Here is a 23,141-nt window from a genome sequence, read left to right as displayed (position 1 = left end):
AGTCTTGCTTACTGATTGCTATAAAAACAGTTGGTCTCCCCAAGCTCAGGTTTCTTCGTTGGTGGTGTTCTCACTACTCAGGACAGCTCCAGCTGGCATTCTACATGATCCTGTGATATTCTGAGAGCTAGCATAATTACATATACCTGTGCTTCTCCTGTGAGTAACCCCAGGAGTCTTGTGTCCTCTGTCAGCATACATGGAACTGTAGTAGGCCCTTTAGTTGTTTCAGTGGAAATTCTGTGGTTTTTATCTCTCCTCCACCCCCTCAACCTTATTTTATCCAGACACAAAGGTTATTCTATTAAGGAAAGAGAAATGCCAACAAGGAGCCTTATCTTCCTTTTAGGCCAGTTTCCATGCAAAATTATAGAATTTAGTGTCTTTGCCCCCCATGCTCTTACCTCGCTGCCTCACAATTTTCATCTCACTGGCAATAAACACTGAATTTTCAAGAGGAAGCTTGTTCATTAACAGAGATTTTAAGTATTCTCTCTCATCTGTTTATTTGATAAGGAAAACATTTAGTAGAATAATGCTATATTCCAAATGCTTTGGCTTAAAAAAAAAGTGTATTTTTATCACCTCCTAAAAACACTTTGACAGAATAGTCCACAGAGTTCTTCTTATTAACTATACTAACTATACTTTATTACAATTCAGATCTGAAGTTACAGCCTGTTTTACATAAATATTATTGGATTCATAATTATTAGCATAGTATGTTAATATAGGGCACACCTCTTTATTATTTAAAAAACTATCAAGAAATTAAAAGAAAACTTGACTTTAAAATGATATACTACCCCTTCCCCCACCACCGCACATCTCCCCCTCTCTCTCTCCATCTTCCCTGCACTCTCACTCTCTCTTTCTCATTCTGGTTAAATATTTAATAATCATTTAAATTCAACAACAGTCTGCTTAAGTTGAAAATATTGAAGTTAGTCATGTAAAAAATCATTTTAAAGTCAAGCACCAGAAACACACATTTTGTGCACTTCATTTCATTTTACAGTCTCTAAGAACTATTATAATTTTTAATAAACTTGTATCCGGGATTTGAAGCCAAATACTTACATTCAAAAGGCAAAAATTTATTAACCAAAAGACACCCAAAGTGGTACTAAAATGTATTCCCCAGTGATACGTTTTAAATGGGTTGTAAAAACTGAATTTTATTAATCTAGTCACAATTAAAGAACAACAGCTGTCCCATCTGTATTCCTAACACCCATTTTTGTACTGATGATGATTTTTTTTTCATTTACAACATTGCTGATAAACAAACATGGTCGAGTTCTAAAACCTTAGTTCCATTACTTTAATTGCAAAATGTTTTATTTTGTCTGAAGCTTTAAAATATAGGGTGTTACATGAGTCTAAATTAACAATATTCTACATTAAAACAAAATACTTTGTCATCTATTTGTATCTTTATCCTTATTTATATCCATATCTGTATATCTACATGTACATGTACATGTAGTATTTCTACTTACATCTACATATGTAACTTTCATATATAATGTATATGACTCATTTATCTTGGATTACTTCTCATTATGCAAAATAAATTAGTTCTAACTTTTGCCGCTAAGAAATGTTTTATTAATAGCCATGTCAGTGTCTTCCTTTTAAAATTCATAAATATATTTAAATCTACTTTTTAAAAAAGATAAACAAATACAATTTCTTTTAAAGAAACAGAAATTACATTTTAAATGGTACTTTAATGAAAGTTTACATCAAAAATGGATCCTCTGGAATATTTTATTTAAACTAAAATGAAAAGTGCTTTGTCTTTCATAAAGCAAATTATTTCTGGATATTTTTAATAAGATTACTGTCAAATTCAGTCAGCTTTCCTGACAGAATGTATGAGCACACCACGTCCTTGTGTAAATGTAATATTGCTTCAAACGTCTCAAATTCAGGAGGATATTGTTGCTTTTCTCTCATTTTATCTCTCAACTAAATTTAGGGTTAAAGCTAAAAGTGAAAAAATAATCAAAAGATTTAAGAAGCAGTCAAGATATATAATGATAATAGCTTCAAGCTATATTATGAAAGAAACCTGGGTTATATCTTGTTGAGAAGGTTTTTGTTTGTCTCTTCACCTCCTTGGTTGCTAATTCTTTCATTTATAAAATATAGGAAACATAAGGACTCATGAGTATGTAGCACATACGCATTAAATTTATATACATTTTTGAAAATCAAGAAAATCAACCACTTTTAAAATCACAATGTTAATAAACTCATTGCTTAAAGAAAAAGAAAATTCACATAGGATCATTTGTAAACAGAATATATGCATTTTGACCTTTGTATTTCCAATATAAAAAGTATAAAGAGAAAGAGGATTTTTCAAGAGAAAATTGATGCATGCCATAGCCTATTAATATTACTTAGTGTCACTGCTATGAGAAGTAGTAGAAGTGTTAATTTCTAAAATAACCTATTTTTAAATATGTGTTTTAACATTTTTATAGAGCTGTTTTTAAAAATTAATTGCATTCTGTTACGTTAAATGGAGTATGCTGAATATAAGCTACCTTTCTTTATGATTCAAGTCATATTCTTGTGGGACACTCTGTATAGTTATAACATCAGAGACTTCTTAGGTATGCATGGGCTTTTTTTAAATACACATAATGGCTTCAAGAACAACTATAAGGAGGGATTTTTTTTAAGGGAAGGAAGGAAAAAAGAAAGGAAAGAAGGAAGGAAGGAGGGAGGGAGGAAGGAAGGAAGAAAACATTTTTTCTTTTTCTTCCTGTCACTTCTTCCTTCTCTGCTCTTACTGGATCTTACCGCTATAATCTGCTGACTTATTTAAATACTATAGCCTAAATGAACATCACTTAGTTTCTTCTGCTCTATTTGTGTTGACTGCAGGATCTTGCAAGTCCTGTGATTGAAAGACAACTGCTTTTCCATGGGTTTTGGGAAGAGATAACCTGGATTTAGACAGGGCATCTGATCTGAATTCTGAAATTCACCATCCTGGGAACCTTAGTTAGGTTGCTTAATCTCTCTGGACCTCAGTTTCTTTATCTTGTTAAGCAGGGATTATAATATCAGTCTCCCAGGGCAAAAACTGAACATTCAATAAAGTCAGGTCGTTTTTCTCTATTTTTCAGAAAATGGTTTCTTATCCTAGGTCTGCTTTTAAGTACTCTGTTAGCATTATTTCACCTCTCTGATTTTCAGATTCTAGGTCAATAAAATAATGAGGGTATGGACTCTTTGGATCTAACTTTCTATGATTTTATTTTGAATTGCACAAAGCAGGGCCTTATAACTTCTTATTTTGGTTACTAAATAACCTCAAAGAAATTAATGGCAGAATAATCTTGAATCAGGATTAATAATATAAACCACTAAAATTAAACAATTGTAAACATTTAAACAGTATGTAATCTTAAACCCAGATAAGCGATGGGATTGATAACACCCCCACAGCAGAACACTTCACTGCAAAATTTTTCAATGACATATAGCTAAAGAAGGAGATTTCTTGTAAAAAAAACTATTTTTTAAATTGAATTGTATGCATATCAATGGACCTGGAGAAAAAAATACTCTAAAATTTCTAAATTTCTAAAGAAATGCTTTAAAGCATCATTTCTTATTATACTTTAATACTCCATAAGGAAGTCATGAGCATTTGGAACCAGCTGGAAGGAGCAGTTTCTAATGACACATGAAATATAGATCCTAAAAATGTAATTAATGTATTGAGAATATATTTCAGAATTGTAGAAAAAAAATCTCAGTCACCGTTTATCATGGGTCTCTGAAAAGGACACATTTGTCCTACTAAACAGAAAGATTAAATGGTTGATCTTTTTCCAGCCTTCTCCTAATTAAGATAGGTTTTTGTACAAAGGGACAGCATTTTAAAATTGTGTATATTGTTAGTTATGTACGAAAAGACTGGTGCGTCATTTCTCCCTGCTTCTAGCTTGCAGTCCACAGCATTATTTTCACACTCCAGCAGACTAAACGAAAGTCTCTGGTGCATTAAAACCAATATCAACCTTCTTGAATTAATTACTTCCTTCAATCTCGGCTTTATAATGAGTCTCTCTGGGAATTGGCAAAATTTAAAAAAAAAAATTGAGTCACCAGTAAGATGGGGGAAGATGTTGCTCTAAGGCCGGTTCTCTTTCCTCCCTCTTCTACCATTAAACTTTTCAGATTGGTACTCAGAAAGTTAAATCTCACTTCTAAGGATGATCTCTATTTTAAACAGTCTAGGTTCTCAGACTACTGAGGAAGAAAAGTCATTTCCAACTCCCATATTACAAAACCGAATGTACCATGCTGTTCTCTGTTTTTACATGAAACAAGGTCTTAAAAAAAAAACATTCTAAAATCTCACACTCATTTTCTTTATTTGTGCCTTGGAATATTAATATGTCACAAATATATATAAAGCTACCAGCATTTCTTCTTCAACAATTCAGAGACAGAGCTGTCTCCTGGAGCTAGGTTTTCAATACATTTTTATTCTGTTCTTCGATAATACATTACTAACACAGTGATTCTCAAATCTAGCTGCACATTAGAATAATCCTTGGAGATTTCATATATATATACAAAATAAAATAAATATCTTATATATAACATAAATAAGATATAAGATATATATCTATCTTCAGGCTATGTTCTTAGAGATTTTGATTAGGTAGACCTGGGCCAGGAATTTATTTTTTCTTATTAGATGAACATAGGTGTAGGGTTTTTTTTCTTCAACACAAAGGTGGAGAATCACTATATTAACATAATATCCATTATTAAGATGCAATGAAAAATATTTGCACCTATATTGTGGTTTAGTTTCTATATGTTAATATTATATTTTCTAGAAATATAACACAAATACGGAGTTCTCCTTTACTGATACAGTCTGTATTAACATAGCAACACCAGCCTTGCTGTATCATCATATTTGGAACTCTGTTTAAAAGATTTATTACTTAAAAGATGTGAGACTAGCCCCTGCTGGGGGGAAAAAATAAGGAAACAAACAAATTCAATGAACAATATCTGTGATAGTAGTCTGCCTTAGACATCTGTCCAGTCGTTCACCACCAGGGTTGATCTGGCTAACTAAATAGGTATTCCTATCTAGCTCATGTGTCTATAGATCATTTTCCTAGAGGTGTGCTTACCATCAGAGAGGTTGACCTTTTCAAATAGAAAAAGACCATTTATTCATTAAGGGTATCCTATATGATGAGACCAAAAAAAAAAAAAAAAAAAGAATGAGGAAATGAGGTCAAAAGGAGAATAAACAGAAAAAGTCAAATGCTAGGACTAAGACTGGTAAGCAAAATATTTGGAGTAAGACACATGTCAGCAAGAGGAAAACAAAAATTGGACTTAATATCTTAGCAACCAAAGGAAAGAAATAAATGTAATAAATTATCCCATTCATATTGTCCAAAAAATAAAACCAACCAGTTGCTTAGGAAAATCTCAGATCTTCCTGGAACTGAAACAGGAGAAATACCTTCAGTGGACACTGGCATGTGGTAAGCCTTATGCATAACATTCCATTCTTTCTCCTCAACCCCAGACCCTAAGTAAGTATAGTAATATGTTTTTTTAGTCTCTTTGTTATAAAACCTATTAACACGGCCACCAGAAAAGAAATGAGGAGGAGCTAAAACAATACAATGCAAGAATATTTTCAGTAACTGTATAGCTTAACCTGAATTATACACAACATTTCTTGGAACTAGGCTTTTGCTGATTATTGGGTGTAAATGATAGACAGATTTAATATGTTCCACTGTCAGCCAGACTAAAACTAGGAAACCCATTCCCTAATGAAATTTGAGAACCCCTACCCATACTTAAATATCAAGCTTCTCAATTTCAGTACAAGGATAAGTTATGAAAATATGGGAGAACAGAACTAACATTTTCTTAAAGAATGACTCTTAGGCTTGTTCCATAAATGGAGAAGTAATACTAATAATTTTAGCCTGGCTGGAAAACATTTAAAGCACATATAATTAGTAAATATATAAAATAGTGTCAACATTGCAGTCATATAACTTCTAAGTTTGAGCAACATAACTTCTCATGAACTCTTTAAACTGGTTGCAAAATATACGTCTCAGTGTCTAGAAGAATTGACTTGCACAAATACTTCATAGTTTTAACTCAGTGAAATATTGAAGAACAGTTTCCAAAATTGATATGGATTTGGGATAGGTTTATCTTAAATCATTCTTCCTGGACATTAATCAGATAGCAGAGTTAATTGACTAATAAGAGTCATTTTCTGCTTTTGACCTTTCTCTGTTGTCAACATTGTAAAGGCAAATGCTTATCTTTCTCTTTTATGCGTAATGTTCCTGGGTTGGAGATAGCAGTGAAACTATTAATAGGGAACATATGGGTAGAACTCATTTGAAAGTATCGTTGTAATATTATGATACATTAAGAAGACAGACAAGATATACTCTTGTTTATCCCATTAGGAATTATTAAACAATTCATCAGGAGACCATTCTGACCGAGTCAAGTTCTCAAAGCAGTTTTAAGGTTATATTGAGAATCAATAACTCATACAACATAGCTAATAATGAATTTATGTCTGGAGACAAGGGTAAGAAAAAAGTCAATCAGACAGGTACAAAATTCTCATGTTTTTTCTGAAATTTTCTACACTCTGTGAAAGAATAGAGTGATACAGAAACTTCATGCAGAATATTGGCTTGAAGAGCCCAGTCTTCTGATTTACCAAGAAAGAAACAAATATATAGTCTGAGAGAAAATCTAGTAAGCTAAACAGCCTATAATCTGGGGGGGAATAAAGGTTTGTCATTGAAAAGGGGAATGGATTACAGGCTACTTAATCATAAATAAGCATACTTTGGAAGTTTATACTTAGTACATAAAAAAATGGGAAATACCAGAGCCAAGTATTAGAAATAAACTTGCACTTTCTCGGAAGTAGAAAAACTGGGTATTTCACTTAATTAGCTATAATGTATGAGAAAGTATAATGGAAAGCATAATTCTACAGTTATGGAGTTAGTACAGAAATTCGGCTCCTCTCGTAAGAACTACATTTACCTGCATGAATGGGGTAGAAAAATGAGAAATTCTGTATATAATTTGACATAAACTCATTCAAGTGGCCATTTTGAAATTTGGCTTCCAAGTTTGCCTCACGAAGCCAGTGCCAGGTTTGCCACTGATTGGACCAACCTGAATCATCAAGGTGGTTTGGGGAATGCTGTGTGCTGAAGTATTTCAAGAAAGTGTCTCTTTGCTTCTGGAAGGTGCAGTGTATGGATTTGAAAGTGGAGGTATTGCAGCCAGTTTTCCCCTAGTAGGAAAACATGGGAACAGAGCCATGAGAACTTCAGGTTCATGGAGTCAGAACTGTTATAAATCACATCTGAAGATCACCATACTCGAACAGTGGGATTTTCAGGGATGTAGCTGTATTGGTTTTCTGTTGTTCTAAAACAAATTACCACAAATAGAAGCTTAAGACAACACTCATTTATTAGCCCACAGTTCTGCATTTCAGAAGTTTAGCACAGATATTCTCAGGATATAATAAGGCTGAAATCAATGTACTGGCCAGACTGAGTCATTCCCTGAAAATTCTATGAAAAAATCCACTTCTTTAACAACAAGCTCATTCTTGTTGTTGGCATGACTCAGATCCTTGTGGTTGTAGGACTAAGATCCCTAGTTTCCTTGCTGACTGTCAACCATGAAGTTCTCTCAGGTCTTAGAGGCTGCCTGAATTCTTTGCCACATGACTCCCTCTTTTTTCAAGTAGGCAATGGTTCTTCAAGTCTATCCTGTGTCTCCAATCTCTGATTTCCTCAACCAGCCAGAAAAAAATTTCTACTTTTAAAGGTCTTGTATGACTAGTTCAGAATCATCCAGATAATCTCTCTATCATAAGATCAACTGATTTGACACCTTAGTTATATTCACAAAACCCCTTCACAGCAGTATCTAGATTCACGTTTGACTGAATAACTGGGAGAGAGTATATGCCAGGGAGTGGAAATCTTGGGATATCTTCATAGAATTCTGCATACTACATAATCCAGTACACTCACTTTGATACTTATACCAGTTTGAACCACATTTTTCATTATTTATAATCAAAAACCATTATAACTAATATACTCCTTGAAAAAAAAAAACTCATAGTGAGGTCAATCATATTCAATTTGTAAGAATACTGATTCATCATGAAAAGGAATAAATTACTCATACAAGCCTCATGAGTTTGACAAACAACAGTGGCCAGTCCATCTTAACATCTCCCAATTTAACATTTTTCTTCCACAGTTAGCTACTGAAAAGTTCCAGGAGGTAAATATGGTTGCTAATATCTAGGACCCTTTGCAAACAAATAATAAAGCTTACTAGAATAGTCAACATACCAAGATTATTACCTATAGTGTCGTATCTGGCTCCAGTCTAGAAAAGGAGTCAATCTGTCTTGAACATTTAGGTTTATGACAGATGATTTGTAGAAATTACAGTCTAGCCACTCTTCCATATATTAAGCATTTGTTCCTTAGATCAAGCCAAACGACCAGAAGACTACAAATTTGGATTATATTGCCGTTGGAAACCTAGAATCACCTTTCTGGAGTTATGTTTGAGTGTTAGGCCCTCTTTAATCAAAGAAGTTTGTCACTACAAAAAATCCATTATCATACCATTTGTCATTTCCTATATAACATTCTCCATGAGAAATTTCTTTGAGAATTAAGTGACAGAAATAGATATACTTTTAAAATTATAACAATGAATTTGATGGAAACAGTTCAGGTCTCCTTCCTTACTTTGACTGCCAGAAAGTTTACAGCCAAATTCAACTATCAGCTCTAATGAGTATGTATGACCTTGGGATGGCAAGTTTGTATTTTTCTTTTATCTTATCTTTATTTTTTTCTCTACAAATATTCCTTGTTCTTGATGCTCTGTACAAGGCATCTCAAATCTTGTGGCAAATGAGGATGAATTTAAATAAATTTCATACATCAAGCACAAATAACCTCTTATTTGTATTGTAAATGCCTGAATTTTGTTTAGAGAACATTTGGGGTTGAGAAGTTCAGATTAAGGAATAGATAGTTCTTTCCTACTACAATAAAAAAAAATTATCCAAAAGAGAAAGATCGGATTCAAATAATGCAGTTCTTTGTTTTTTTTTTGTTTTTTTTTTGTTTTTTTTTCCAGTATGCGGTCCTCTCACTGTTGTGGCCTCTCCCAGAGCACAGGCTCTGGACACGCAGGCTCAGTGGCCATGGCTCACACGGGACCAGCTGCTCCACGGCATGTGGGATCTTCCTGGACCGGGACACGAACCCATGTCCCCTGCATCAGCAGGCGGACTCTCAACCACTGTGCCACCAGGGAAGCCCCTACAGTTCTTTTTTTAAAGAAAATAAAATCATTCCCATACAAAACAAAACAAAGCCTGTTAGATTTGAAATACAAAAAACTGGAAAATTCCTTTTCCGCTTCAGTATTTCTAAGATGCCTCCTTTAAAGTTCAAATTTTGAATCCTTTAAATTAATAGTCCTAAACACAATAAAACTGCATACATGTTATTAATTCAGGCAAACCTGAAAAGGTCATTTTAAAAAAGGATTCAGGGCTTCCCTGGTGGCACAGTGGTTGAGAGTCCGCCTGCTGATGCAGGGGACACGGGTTCGTGCCCTGGTCGTGGAAGATCCCACATGCTGCGGAGCAGCTGGGCCCGTGAGCCATGGACACTGAGCCTGCGCATCCGTAGCTGGTGCTCCACAACGGGAGAGGCCACAACAGTGAGAGGCCCGCGTACCGCAAAAAAAAAAAAAAATAAATAAATAAATAAAATAAAAAAATAAAAATAAAAATAAAAAAGGATTCATATATGAGGTAGGTCAAATCCTGTTTCTCTCAAGCAACACAGATTGATATATTTGAAGAACAAACCCACAAACAGAAAATGTCTTTTCAGCATTTGACTCAAAGTTTATACACTTAAGTTTTATCATTCATGAAATGATAAATTACAATTACACATTATTTACAATTATAAATTATAAACATCATGACCATTAAGTGACTGTGGCCCCACAACTTGTGGGATCTTAGTTCCCCAACCAGGGATCAAACCGTGTCCCCTGCAGTAGAAGCACAGAGTCCTAATCACTGGATTGTCAAAATTCCCTAGAACTTAAATTTTCTTTTTATTAATACTTTTTTGGCCTTACCTCATAGCATGTGGGATTTTAGTTCCCAGACCAGAGATCGAACCCATGCCCCTTGCATTGGAAGCACAGAGTCTTAACCACTGAACTGCCAGGGAATTCCCTAGAACTGGAATATTAAAGGAATTCTTTCATGGGGAATTTGTCCTGAAATATATTAGAATTCCATAACAATTAGTTAGTGTCTTAGTTCATTCAGGCTGCTATAACAAAATATAGAACTGGGTGGCTTATAAATAACAGAAATTTATTTCTCACAGTAGTGGAGGATGGAAAGTCCAAGTTCAAAGTGCTAGCAGATTCGGTGCCTGGTAAGGGCCTACTTCCTGGTCCATAGACAGCCATCTTTTTACTGTTCCCCTGCAGGACAGAAGTGAATGAGTGAGTTCTCTGGGGCGTCTTTTATGAGGGCACTAATCTCATTCATGAGAGCTCTGCCTCCATGACCTAATCACCTCTCAAATGCCCCAACTCTAAATACCATCACATTAGGAATTAGGTTGTACCATTTGAATCTGGTGGGATACAACACCCAATCTATAGCATATATGTAAACTCAGATATGTCACAGAAAAAATTATGTTCTTCAGGAGACAACTACTATGAAGTGAATGAGTCTGATACTATCCAGTTAATCCACAGGGCATGAGTTGATGATTTTTCACCTATATTTGGAAGTTTTGATCTGTTTTCATCATGGTGTCTGTGTGTTTGTTTGTGTGTATGTGCGTGTGTGTGTCTTTAAATTTGTCTCATTTATCTTTCTGCATGGTTGTTTTTGGCATTATGAACAAATCTACTTGCATGAATTTATAATTCAAAATATGTCAAGGTTAAATAAAAAATATTTAAATAATAAAAAATATTAAAAATATATCATTTCTAATAAACATTCTTCTTTCACTTCAAGTGAATATTCTTCATTCTATTATAATAGAATCCCCTTGTCATATCGTTAGACTGTAGAGTACTCTCTAATTATAATCTTTTTTTAAGTCTATATTTGAAATTGCAGAAAACAGGAAGCCATAAAAGGCAATTATTTATTTCTGTAGTTTTTTCCTTCCAAGATCTCATTTTTGTAGTAAGTAGATAGCACTAGGACAATTTATCATATCACAAACACACAAAAAAGAGGAAAAGTAAAAAAAAAAAAAAAGCTATATATTAACGAGTGAATGACCTTCAGCCTGAAGCTTCCATATGTCCCAGTTCATTTCATTAGAATAAGTATTATCAGTATCTCTAGCACATGTCCTCTTCCTGAACTGATAGATAAATAAAGTAGACTCTCCTTTGCCAGAGAGTTTCTAATTAAAAGGCTTGAGTGTTTAATCCAGCATAGAGCATGCACAGACTTAAAAAAAAATTATCCTACTATAGGAGGCCAGAGATCACACTTCCCCAAGATTTCCGAATGTTGTTTTAGCTGTTCCAGGATGAAGCAAATTGAAAAGTAAAAATTCCACAGCAGAGTGGAATATGTCTATAAAGTTAAAAATGTCTTTAAAGGTATCTGTAAGGTTAAAAATAAATAAAATTTATAGTGGTTTATTCAGTCCTCTGTCTTCTTTACTTTCCACACTGAGCACTATATCTTAATTGAGGTTATAAAATCTACAAGATAATCTCATATAACTAAAAATCCCATTAAACTACCAAAATATTTTCCAAACCCTGCATTTACAGGTGATGATGATTTCCAAGAATATTAAACTCTTTTATTATAAATGCCATTAATAAGTCTTTCATAGGCATTCATGTTCTAAAATGAGAAACTGTTCACATATTATCAAATGCCTGTGGTCAGGATAACACTGAATCGTGAACTCACGACTTCCAGGAAACAAGTCAGCCCAGTTGGCCCAGCATATTCTTTGCTCTTTAAAAACTTAATATTGCTGCTTCTTACCTCACTAATCTCATCTCTTCATATTATTCACTTATTGAAATTTTCTTATAAATTACTAAGAGTTAAAAGTTCAACTTTCTCTAGGAAACCCTCTCTGAATATTTACAAGGACATTTCTTTTGAGTACTTTTTATTTGAAATTTAGTTTCTGCTACCATATTTTCAATCCTCTATCTGATTTCCCAAGGGTAGTGTGAGCTCTTTGAAAACTGAAGCAGAACCTGATGTATCTTAATATCATATTTATCTCTTAACCTTATGGAAAGCATCCACATAAGTGAATCATAAACTGCAGAGTTATAAACAAGGGGAATACATTATAATTACACTGGACTTTAGTTGACAATTTTTGTAAGTGCTGATTGAGCAGATACAGAATCCCATGCTTCATTATATCCCCAGAACTTGGAAGCTGGTAGATATTCATTTAACTCATGTTGACTGAATGGTTCAATTAATAAATAAATGACTAAAAGAGGAAGAGAAAAAATAAAAATATTCTTTTCCTGTAACATCTACTACTAGGACAACATTGCATATTGATTAAAGCAACAATAAGAAATTACTTGAACAGATATTTAACCAGAGAAGGTATATGGACAGCAAATAAGCACATGAAAAGATGATCTGCATCATTAGTCAATAAAGAAATAAAAATTAAAATGACAAAGAGATACCATTACATAACTACTAGATTGGCCATAATTAAAAAGACTGACCATACTAAATGTTGAAAATGTGGAGAAATTGGAATTCTCATACACTATTGGTCAGAATGAAAAATGGTACAACAACTTTGGAAAAAAGTTTGGCAGTTTTTTACAGTTATGTTCCAGTTAGTCCACATCTAAGTATTTACTTGAGAGAAATGAACACACATGTTCACACAGACTTGTATACAAATGTTAAAAGTACCTGTATTTGTAATAGCCAAAATCTGAAAATAATCCAAATGTCTATTAACAGTTGAATAAACAAATTGTGTTATATCCATCCAATGGAACATTCTTTAGCAATGAAAAGAAATAATCCATTGGTATTTGCTACAATATGGATACTTCTGAAAATAATTATTCTAAGTAAAAGAAATCAAACAAAAGGTACATACTGAGTGATTCAATTTACATAAAGTTCTAATACATAGTGATGTAATTAACCAGTAGTGAAAGTAAGCAGATCAGGAGTTATTGGGGAGGGGAGTGGTAATGAGGGATTAAAAAGAGTCATGAGGAAAATTCTGTGGGTAGTGAATATCTTATCATCTTGATTATGATGATGGATCCACAGGTGTAAAGATATGTCAAAACTTCTTAAATTTTACACTTTAAATATGTGTAGTTTGTTGTATGTCAATTTTACAACAATATAGCTGTTCAAAAAGAAAGGCTAAAAGATTCTTGGAATAAAATATCCAATATGTAATCTGATGAAGATGATCAATAAAGAGATATTATTTCAGGCATCTGACTAGCTTACAACCTCCCTTACTTCTCTGGCAACAGTTTAACAATATTTAGAGGTGGCTCTTAAGTACATGTAAGATATAATTTAATATAATATTTATTAAAATATTCATGAAAATGATTATAATTGTGTACAATATTAAAACAATATAATTATTATAAATTTATTGAGATTTTAATATAAATTTATAATTATGAATTATAAACATATAATTATATAAATAATCATTCAACTAGTTGAAACTAAAGTCTTCTCAATGCAATTAAAATATAATCCAAACACATCTCCATGGTTTGAAATCTCCCTTCTCATTTACCTTTTTAATGTCATAACACTCTTAAGAATAGATCACTATGCTACAATCATACATTCTTTTCGTTCCTCTCCATTAGGAACATGCCACCCTCCATTTCCCTCAGGGCACCACATTTGCTGAAGCATTTGTTAAACACTTTCCACAGGTCATCACCTCAATTCCTACCTCCTCAGGGAAGTCATCACCATAATACAATCCAAATAATCCACTGCACCCTTCTCAGTCACTTTTGATCACACCACCCTGCTTTATTTTCTTTATTGCATTACTTTCTGATTTGTCCTATTTATTTATTTACTGGCTATTGTCTAACTGTCTTTCATCACTAGAATGTAAGAACAATGGCCACGCACTTTGTTTTGTTCATCTCTGTAACCCCAGAGCTTAAAACATGCCTGGAACATAGATAGGTATTCAATAAGTGTTTTTTTAATGAGTAAAAGGTCATATACTTAGCATGATTTCAGTGTGGGAAGAAAGTCTGTTGCCAGTAGGTGTTTGCTTCCTAATGGTTGTCCCACGGAGACCAATAAACTGATTTTAAGTGGTTAGCATTGGATGCATATTTTGATGATAGTTTTGGCCATTTAAATAGATTGAATCTAGAATTACAATGACTAGATGTCAACAAGTTCCAAGTGGAATATAAAGTTGAATAAACTGAATTTTAGTCGTTATTTTCAAAATGGTCATTTTTTTAAATGAAGACTTTACTAATTTACTTCTACAATCTTACAGTTATTTGCTAAAAATAGAAATTTTGTGTCAAAAATGCTATAACCTAGGTAACTTCCACTTTCAGCCATTTACTGGACTAGATAAGCCTGTGACATTTCCACAGCAGAACAACTAGATGCTGCACCAAATGTAATTTTGGTCACATTGATGGTTGCAGAAGAAATAAGAGAAATCTTCAAATAGCCAAATAAACAACAACTAAGTAAACAAATACAGAGAGCAATCTGGAGGATAAGAGGGAGAACTGAAATGGACATTCTCAGCAACGTCTATGCAAGGGAAATAATTAAACTTGACACTCCCAGATTCTGCTTGGGAACCTAAAGGGGGACTAAGTTTTCTGAAAGAGTAATTTCCGCAAATTCTCAGCAAAAGCAAATACAATCCTTTCCAAAGAAATGCATCTTCAAGGCCTCAAGTTTTCCACAGAGCAAAATCAGTCACATATGAGTTCATAAATAGAGCTCATATACACACCATCAACAAGACTTCATGCATGTTATTTGGCAGAAACAACAAAAAGATTTATATCCAAAAGGAAATTAAAAATTAGAGTTAATAGCTAGACACAATAGAATAACTCTTTATGGTATAATGAAAAAGAAACAGCAACATTTTATTTTCAAAAAGTATCAGGAAATGTTGAAACAAATCAAATTATATTTTAGTAATAAAATATAATTGTTTTAATTAGAAATGTGTAGCTAAATGTCTGCTGACACTCTACTGAATAAAGAGTATAAGAAGTGGATTATAAAGCTAAAGAAATTACTCATAAGGCATCAAAAAGAGAAAAGATGATTAAAAATTTAAGGAGTTTAAAATATTTTTAGGGTCAAATGTAAAGGCTAATATTCATCCAAACGGGGTCAAGGGGGAATAGAAGGAAGGAAAGGCAATATTTAAAGAGCTATTCAGGGCTTCCCTGGTGGTGCAGTGGTTGAGAGTCCGCCTGCTGATGCAGGGGACATGGGTTCATGCTCTGGTCTGGGAGGATCCCACATGCCGCAGAGCAGCTGGGCCCATGAGCCATGGCCACTGGGCCTGTGCATCCGGAGCCTGTGCTCCACAATGGGAGAGGCCAAAACAGTGAGAGGCCCGAGTGCTGCAAAAAAGAAAAAAAGAAAAAGAAAAAGCTATTCAACTTGGAATTTTCTAAAACTGATAAAAAAAGAATGAATTTATATAAACAGGGAACATTTATCCTAAACAGGATAAAAAATAAGTAAAAGTTGAGAGGCACAATAAAGAAACTGAAGAATCTCAAAAACAAAGAAAATAATTTCAAACAAAGAGAAAAGGCGGTCTGATAATTAGACAGCAGACTTATCAATGGCAACTATGAAAGCCAGAAGACAGTAGAATAATTCAAAACCTTGGGAGGAAATAACTATCTATCTAGATTTATAAAGCTTTTAAAATTATCTTTTAAGAATAAGGGTAAAAACAGTATCATATAAAATTTATGAGAACTTACTACCAATGTGTGATTATAAACAAAGCTGTTTGAGATAAAGAATGTAGAAATGAATTTAATAAAGAATCTTACCTGAGACTATTTGTCTAGTACTAAATTCAACATTAATGATTTCTTTTCAGTAAAATAACATTACACATTACATTAAATAATTTAATTTTAATGTTTTTGGTTTTATATCTAATGAGATTTCTGATTGTTTCTATTATGATTATATAAAAGCTCTAAGCTTAGGAAATGCACATGTAGTTTCAAATTTATACATATTTATGTTATGTTTAATGAGAATAATGTAAGTAAAACACAAGTTCATGATACATAGTTTCTATTTAAAAGAGTCCCTGAAATTATTTAAATAAGATAAATACTGAACTGGATAACCCTTAATATCTTCTGCAGCTCTAAAATTATTTAATTTCCTTTCTGCATGAATCATATATGTCATTACCTCATTACCTTCAACTTAGTCTTGGATCTTGCTGTCAGTAATCTGTTTAATGGGCATGAAAAAAGAAGCAGACTTCAACCTTTCAAGAATTTGAGCTAAAGAGACTTATTGGAAGCTTTCAAATTCATCTCCATTAGGTCTTCTAATGGATACTACACTTCTGTGAACATGATATTTTACTTGCTTACACAATTCCATGCACAGGAAAATGTAAGTGATTGCACTTTTATGTTGTACACAAGGTTGAAATCTATATATCAAAATACAAAATCTCTGTGTAAGTGCTTGCTAACCATCATTGTAAGAAAATATCATATTCTGACTTTTCTCTGTCCTATTGGCTTCCCACAAGATAAAACAAAATTGCTCTGTAAGGATCAAATTTTAAGTATATAGTAAAATAGTGTCTTCGTTAGCATCTAGGAGCCTTATGTTTCTAAGTGTATTTTTTACTGCAAAGTCAAGATCATGTAAAATATTTAAAATTTTATTTAATTATGCATTTGGTAGGTAATTGACAAATGATTGACACATATACATTTACACATATAATTACATTTATATTATATAAAATATTTTATAATTTTTCATTTTTAAGAGTCTACTTGATTTTTTTGCCTTGTCTTTTTTCTGCTTAAAACCAGCTGCTTTGAATTCTATTGCACCTGCTGAAGGAGAATTTAGTAAGACTTGCTCACAAAAGCTATTTTTACTACCTTCATAAATCACAAGATAAACCATGTAGAATGGTTAAATTTTAAAACACATTCAGAATATTGTTTTTTAATGTCATGATATGTTTACTATTTTTCATCAGGTATGTCTAGATTTCAAATGCAATTAAATACATAATTCTTTTTCAAGAAAAAGGGAGAAAAAAAATCCCACACATCATAGTTTGATAACCTCATAATAGTAATGGAGATAAAGGTATTTGTATTTCATCCTGCCATTAAATAACTAGGTAACTTTTTCAGGTAACTATAGATGCCTGATCCCTAGTTTTTTTCAAAGAGAAAAGAAATTAAGGTGGGGAAGAGTTAATGTGTTTACTAAGCTCTATCAACCAAGAGTGTTTTCAACTGTAGGTATCAAAAACTCCAGCTATAATGGCTTAAACAACCAAGGGTTTCTTTTCCCCACATAAAAAGAAGTCAAGCCCTCAAAGTACAAGAAATATTAGTTATGCTGGTCAAAAGACACCCAGGTGCTACAATATATCTATTCTCCCAAATTTGCTCAATGCCTTTTGGTTTGCCTTGTTGCAGGCCATAGTGCCATGTATTACATATCCTTCAGTAAATAACAAGTTATATTGGTCTATTTTATACCAGAAAGAAATGTTATATTTTTCCTGAACATTTCCCATCACAGTCACCAGCTTGGGTACTCCCTCTTCCATCTCACTATCCTGAACTGAGTCACACATTTACTAAATAAAAAGTAAGGAAGAGACCTTCAAGATGGCAGAGTAGTAAGATGTGGAGATCACATTCCTCCCACAAATACACCAGAAATACATCTACATGTGGAACAACTCCTACAGGTCACCTACTGAACGCTGGGAGAAGACCTTAGACTTCCCAAAAGGCAAGAAACTCCCCAAATACCTGGGTAGGGCAAAAGAAAAAAGAGAGACAAAAGAATAGGGGCAGGACCTTCATCTCTGGGAGGGAGCTGTGAAGGAGGAAAAGTTTTCACACACTAGGAAGCTCCTTCACTGGCAGAGACAGGGGGTGGCAGGGGGGAAGCTTCTGAGCCACAGAGGAGAGCACAGCAACAGGGGGTCAGAGGGCAAAGCAGAGACATTCCCGCACAGAGGATGGGTGCCAACCAGCACTCACCAGCCTGATAGGCCTGACTGCCCACCCGCCAGAACAGGTGGGGGATGGGAGCTGAGGCTCCGTCTTCAGAGGTCAGATTCCAGGGAGAGTAGTGGGGTTGGCTGTGTGAACACAGCCTGAAGGGGGCTAGTGCACGACACCAACTGGGAGGAAGTCTGGGAAAAAGTCTGGAACTGCCTAAGAGGCAACAGACCATTGTTTTGGGGTGTACAAGGAGAGGGGATTCAGAGCACCACCTAAACGAGTTCCAGATATGGGCATGAGCCGTGGCTAAAACAGTGGACACCAGAGACGGGTGTGAAATGCTAAGGCTGCTACTGCAGCCACCAAGAAGTCTGTGTGCAAGCACAGGTCACTATCCACACCTCCTCTCCTGGGAGCCTGTGCAGCTCACCACTGCCACGGTCCCGTGATCCAGCGACAACTTCCCCGGGAGAACACATGACACACCTCAAGCTATTGAAATAGCACACTGGCCTCTGCCGCTGCAGACTTGCCCTGCATTTCATACCCCTCCCTCCCCCTGGCCTAAGTGAGCCAGAGCCCCCTAATAAGCTGCTACTTTAACCCCATCTAGTCTGAGCGAAGAACAGATGCCCTCAGACAACCTACATGCAGAGGCGGGGCCAAATCCAAAGCTGAACCCCAGGAGCTGTGTGAACAAAGAAGAGAAAGGGAAATTTCTCCCAGCACCCTCAGGAGGAGTGGATTAACTCTCCACAATCAACTTGATGTACCCTGCATCCCTAGAATACCTGAATAGATAACAAATCATCCCAAAATTGAGGCAGTGGACTTTGGGAGCAACTGTAGACTTGGAGTTTGCTTTCTGCATCTACTTTGTTTCCGGTCTTATGTTTATCTTAGTTTAGTATTTAGAGTTTATTATTATTAGTAGATATGTTTATAGATTTTGTTGCTCTCTTCCTTTATATATATATAGATAGATAGATAGATATAGATATAGATATAGATATATATTTTTTCCTTTTTTCCCTTTTTGTGAGTGTGTATGTATATGCTTCTTTGTGTGATTTTGTCTATATAGCTTTGCTTTTACCATTTGTCTTAGGGTTCAGTCTGTCCCTTTTTTCCTTTTTTTTTTTGTAGTTTTTAGTGCTTGTTGTCATCGGTGGATTTGTTTTTTGGTTTGGTTGCTCTCTTCTTTCTTTCTTTTTTTTATTACTTTTTAATTTTTTTATTTTAAATAACTTTTAATATTTTATTCTATTCTATTCTAATTGATTCTTTCTTTCTTTCCTTCTTGATGTTTGCTTGCTTTCCTTTTTCTCACTTTTCTTCTGAGCCATGTGGTTAACAGGGTCTTGGTGCTCCAGCAGGTGTCAGCCAGCTGCCTCTGAGGTGGGAGAGCCAGGATCATGATATTGGAACACCAGAGACCTCCCAATTCCACATAATATAAAATGGCGAAAGCTCTCCCAGAGATCTCCATCTCAATGATAAGACCCAGCTCCACTCAACAACAAGCAAGCTACAGTGCTGGACAACCTATGCCAAACAACTAGCAAGACAGGAATACATCCACACCCATTAGCAGAGAGGCTACCTAAAATCATAGTAAGGTCACAGACACCCCAAAACACACCACTGGACACGGTCCTGCCCACAAGAAAGACAAAATCCATCCCTATACAAAATAACACAGGTACCAGTCCCCTCCAATAGGAAGCCTACACAACCCACTGAACCAAACTTAGCAACTGTGGGAAAACATGAAAAACAACAGGAACTACGAACCTGCAGCCTGCAAAAAGGAGACCCCAAACACAGTAAGTTAAGCAAAATGAGAAGACAGAGAAACACACAGCAGATGAAGGAGCAAGGTAAAAACTACCAGACCAAACAAATGAAGAGGAAATAGTCAGTCTACCTTAAAAAGAATTCAGAGTAATGATAGCAAAGATGATCCAAAATCTTGGAAATAGAATGGATAAAATACAAGAAACGTTTAACCGGGAACTAAGAGAGCTAAAGAGCAAACAAAAAATGATGAACAACACAATAAATGAAATTAAAAATTCTCTAGAAGTAATTAATGGCAGAATAACTGAGGCAGAAGAACGGATAAGTGACCTGGAAGATAAAATAGTGGAAATAACTACCACAGAGTAGAATAAGAAAAAATAATGAAAATAATTGAGGAGAGTCTCAGAGACTTCTGGAACAACATTAAACCCATTAACATTCAAATTAAAAGGGTCCCAGAAGAGGAAGAGAAAAAGAAAGGGACTGAGAAAATATTGGAAGAGATTATAGTTTGAAAACTTCCCTAATATGGGAAAAGAAATAGTCAGTCAAGTCAAGGAAGTGCAGAGAGTCCCATAAAGGATAAATCCATGGAAAAACATGCCAAGAAACATATTAATCAAATTATCAAAAATTAAGTACAAAGAAAAAATATTAAGAACAGCAAGGGAAAAACAACAAATAAAATACAAGGGAATCACAAAAAGGTTAACATCTGATCTTTCAGCAGAAACTCTGCAAGCCAGAAGGGAGTGGCAGGACATATTTAAACTGATGAAAGGGAAAAACCTACAACCAAAATAACTCTACCCAGCAAGGATCCCACTCAGATTGGACATTGAAATTAAAACCTTTACAAACAAGCAAAAGTTAAAAGAATTCAGCACCACCAAACCAGCTTTACGATAAATACTAAAGGAACTTCTCTAAGTGGGAAACACAAGGGAAGGGAAAGACCTACAATAAGAAACCCAAATAATTAAGAAAATGGTAATAGGAGCATACATATTGATAACTACCTTAAATGTAAATGGATTAAATGCTCCAACCAAAAGACATAGCTTGGCTGAATAGATACAAAAACAAGGCCCATATATATGCTGTCTACAAGAGACCCACTTCAGACCTAGGGAAACATAATGACTAAAGGTGGGGGGATGGAAAAAGATATTCCATGCAAATGGAAATCAAAAGAAAGCTGGAGTAGCAATACCCATATCAGAAAAAATAGACTTTAAAATAAAGACTATTACAAGAGACAAACAAGGACAGTACATAATGATGAAGGAATCAATCCAAGAAGAAGATATAACAATTGTAAATATTTATGCAGCCAACACAGGAGTACCTCAATACATAAGGCAAATGCTAACAGCCATAAAAGGGAAAATTGATAGTAACACAGTCATAGTAGGGGATTTTAACACCCACTTTCACCAATGGACAGATCATCCAATATGAAACTAAATAAGGAAACACAAGCTTTAAATCATACATTAAAAAAGATGGACTTAATTGATATTTATAGGACATTCCATCTGAAAACAACAGTATACACTTTCTTCTCAAGTACCCATGGAACATTCTCCAGTATATATCATATCTTCAGGCACAAATTAAGCCTTGGTAAATTTAAGAATATTGAAATCATATCAAATATCTTTTCCAATCACAACTTTATGAGACTAGATATCAATTACAGGAAAAATATCTGTTAAAAAATACAAACACTTGGAGGCTAAACAATACACTATTAAATAACCAATAGATTACTGCAGAAATCAAAGAGGAAAGCAAAAAATACCTAGAAACAAATGACAATGAAAACACGATGACCCAAAACCTATGGGATGAAGCAAAAGCAGTTCTAAGAGGGAAGTTTACAGCAATACAATCCCACCTGAAGAAACAAAAAAACTCTCAAATAAAAAGCCTAACCTTACACCTAAAGCAATTAGAGAAAGAAGAACAAAAAAACCTGAGAGTTAACAGAAGGAAAGAAATCATAAAGACCAGAGCAGAAATAAATGAAAAAGAAGTGAAGGAAACGATTGCAAAGATAAATAAGACTAAAAGCAGGTTCTTTGAGAAGATAAACAAAATTGATAAACCATTAGCCAGACTCATCAAGAAAAAAAGGGAGAAGACTCAAATCGGTTGAATTAGAAATGAAAAAGGAGAAGTAACAACTGACACTGCAGAAATACAAAGGATCATGAGAGATTACTACACGCAAATATATGCCAATAAAATGGACAATCTGGAAGAATGAACAAATTCTTAGAAATGCACAACCTTCTGTGACTGAACCAGGAAGAAATAGGAAATATAAACAGGCAAATAACAAGCACTGAAATTGAGACTGTGATTAAAAATCTTCTAATGATTGTTTCCAGCTCCGGGCTATTGTGAATAGAGCTGCAATGAACATTTTGGTACATGTCTCTTTTTGAATTATGGTTTTCTCAGGGTATATGCCTAGTAGTGGGATTGCTGGATCATATGGTAGTTCTATTTTTAGTTTTTTAAGGAACCTCCATACTGTTCTCCATAGTGGCTGTACCAATTCACATGAATGGATAAAGAAGATGTGGCACATATATACAATGGAATATTACTCAGCCATAAAAAGAAACGAAACTGAGCTATTTGTAATGAGGTGGATAGACCTAGAGTCTGTCATACAGAGTGAAGTAAGTCAGAAAGAGAAAGACAAATACCGTATGCTAACACATATATATGGAATATAAGAAAAAAAAATGTCATGAAGAACCTAGGGGTAAAACGGGAATAAAGACACAGACCTACTTGAGAATGGACTTGAGGATATGGGGAGGGGGAAGGGTAAGCTGTGACAAAGCGAAAGAGAGGCATGGACATATATACACTACCAAACGTAGGCTAGATAG

General features: G+C 34.4%; 1 protein-coding gene across 7 annotated transcripts in view; it reads right to left on the bottom strand.

Annotated features, from left to right (window-relative positions):
* The window catches only part of NAALADL2 (N-acetylated alpha-linked acidic dipeptidase like 2), a 1,531,400-nt gene that overhangs the window by 1,208,343 nt on the left and 299,916 nt on the right, over nt 1-23,141 (bottom strand). For 5 of the 7 annotated variants that reach the window (XM_060100049.1, XM_060100047.1, XM_060100046.1 and 2 more), the window contains one exon: nt 10,525-10,626. The exons of the other annotated variants lie outside the window; for them this stretch is intronic. The gene's annotated coding sequence lies outside the window, so the exon portion shown is untranslated. The remainder of the gene's footprint in view (nt 1-10,524; nt 10,627-23,141) is intronic. 7 annotated transcript variants of the gene reach the window in all.

Source organism: Mesoplodon densirostris, chromosome 5, assembly GCF_025265405.1.
Source record: "Mesoplodon densirostris isolate mMesDen1 chromosome 5, mMesDen1 primary haplotype, whole genome shotgun sequence".
Classification (NCBI taxonomy): domain Eukaryota; kingdom Metazoa; phylum Chordata; class Mammalia; order Artiodactyla; family Ziphiidae; genus Mesoplodon; species Mesoplodon densirostris.
This window is presented reverse-complemented; position numbering and strand designations above follow the sequence as displayed.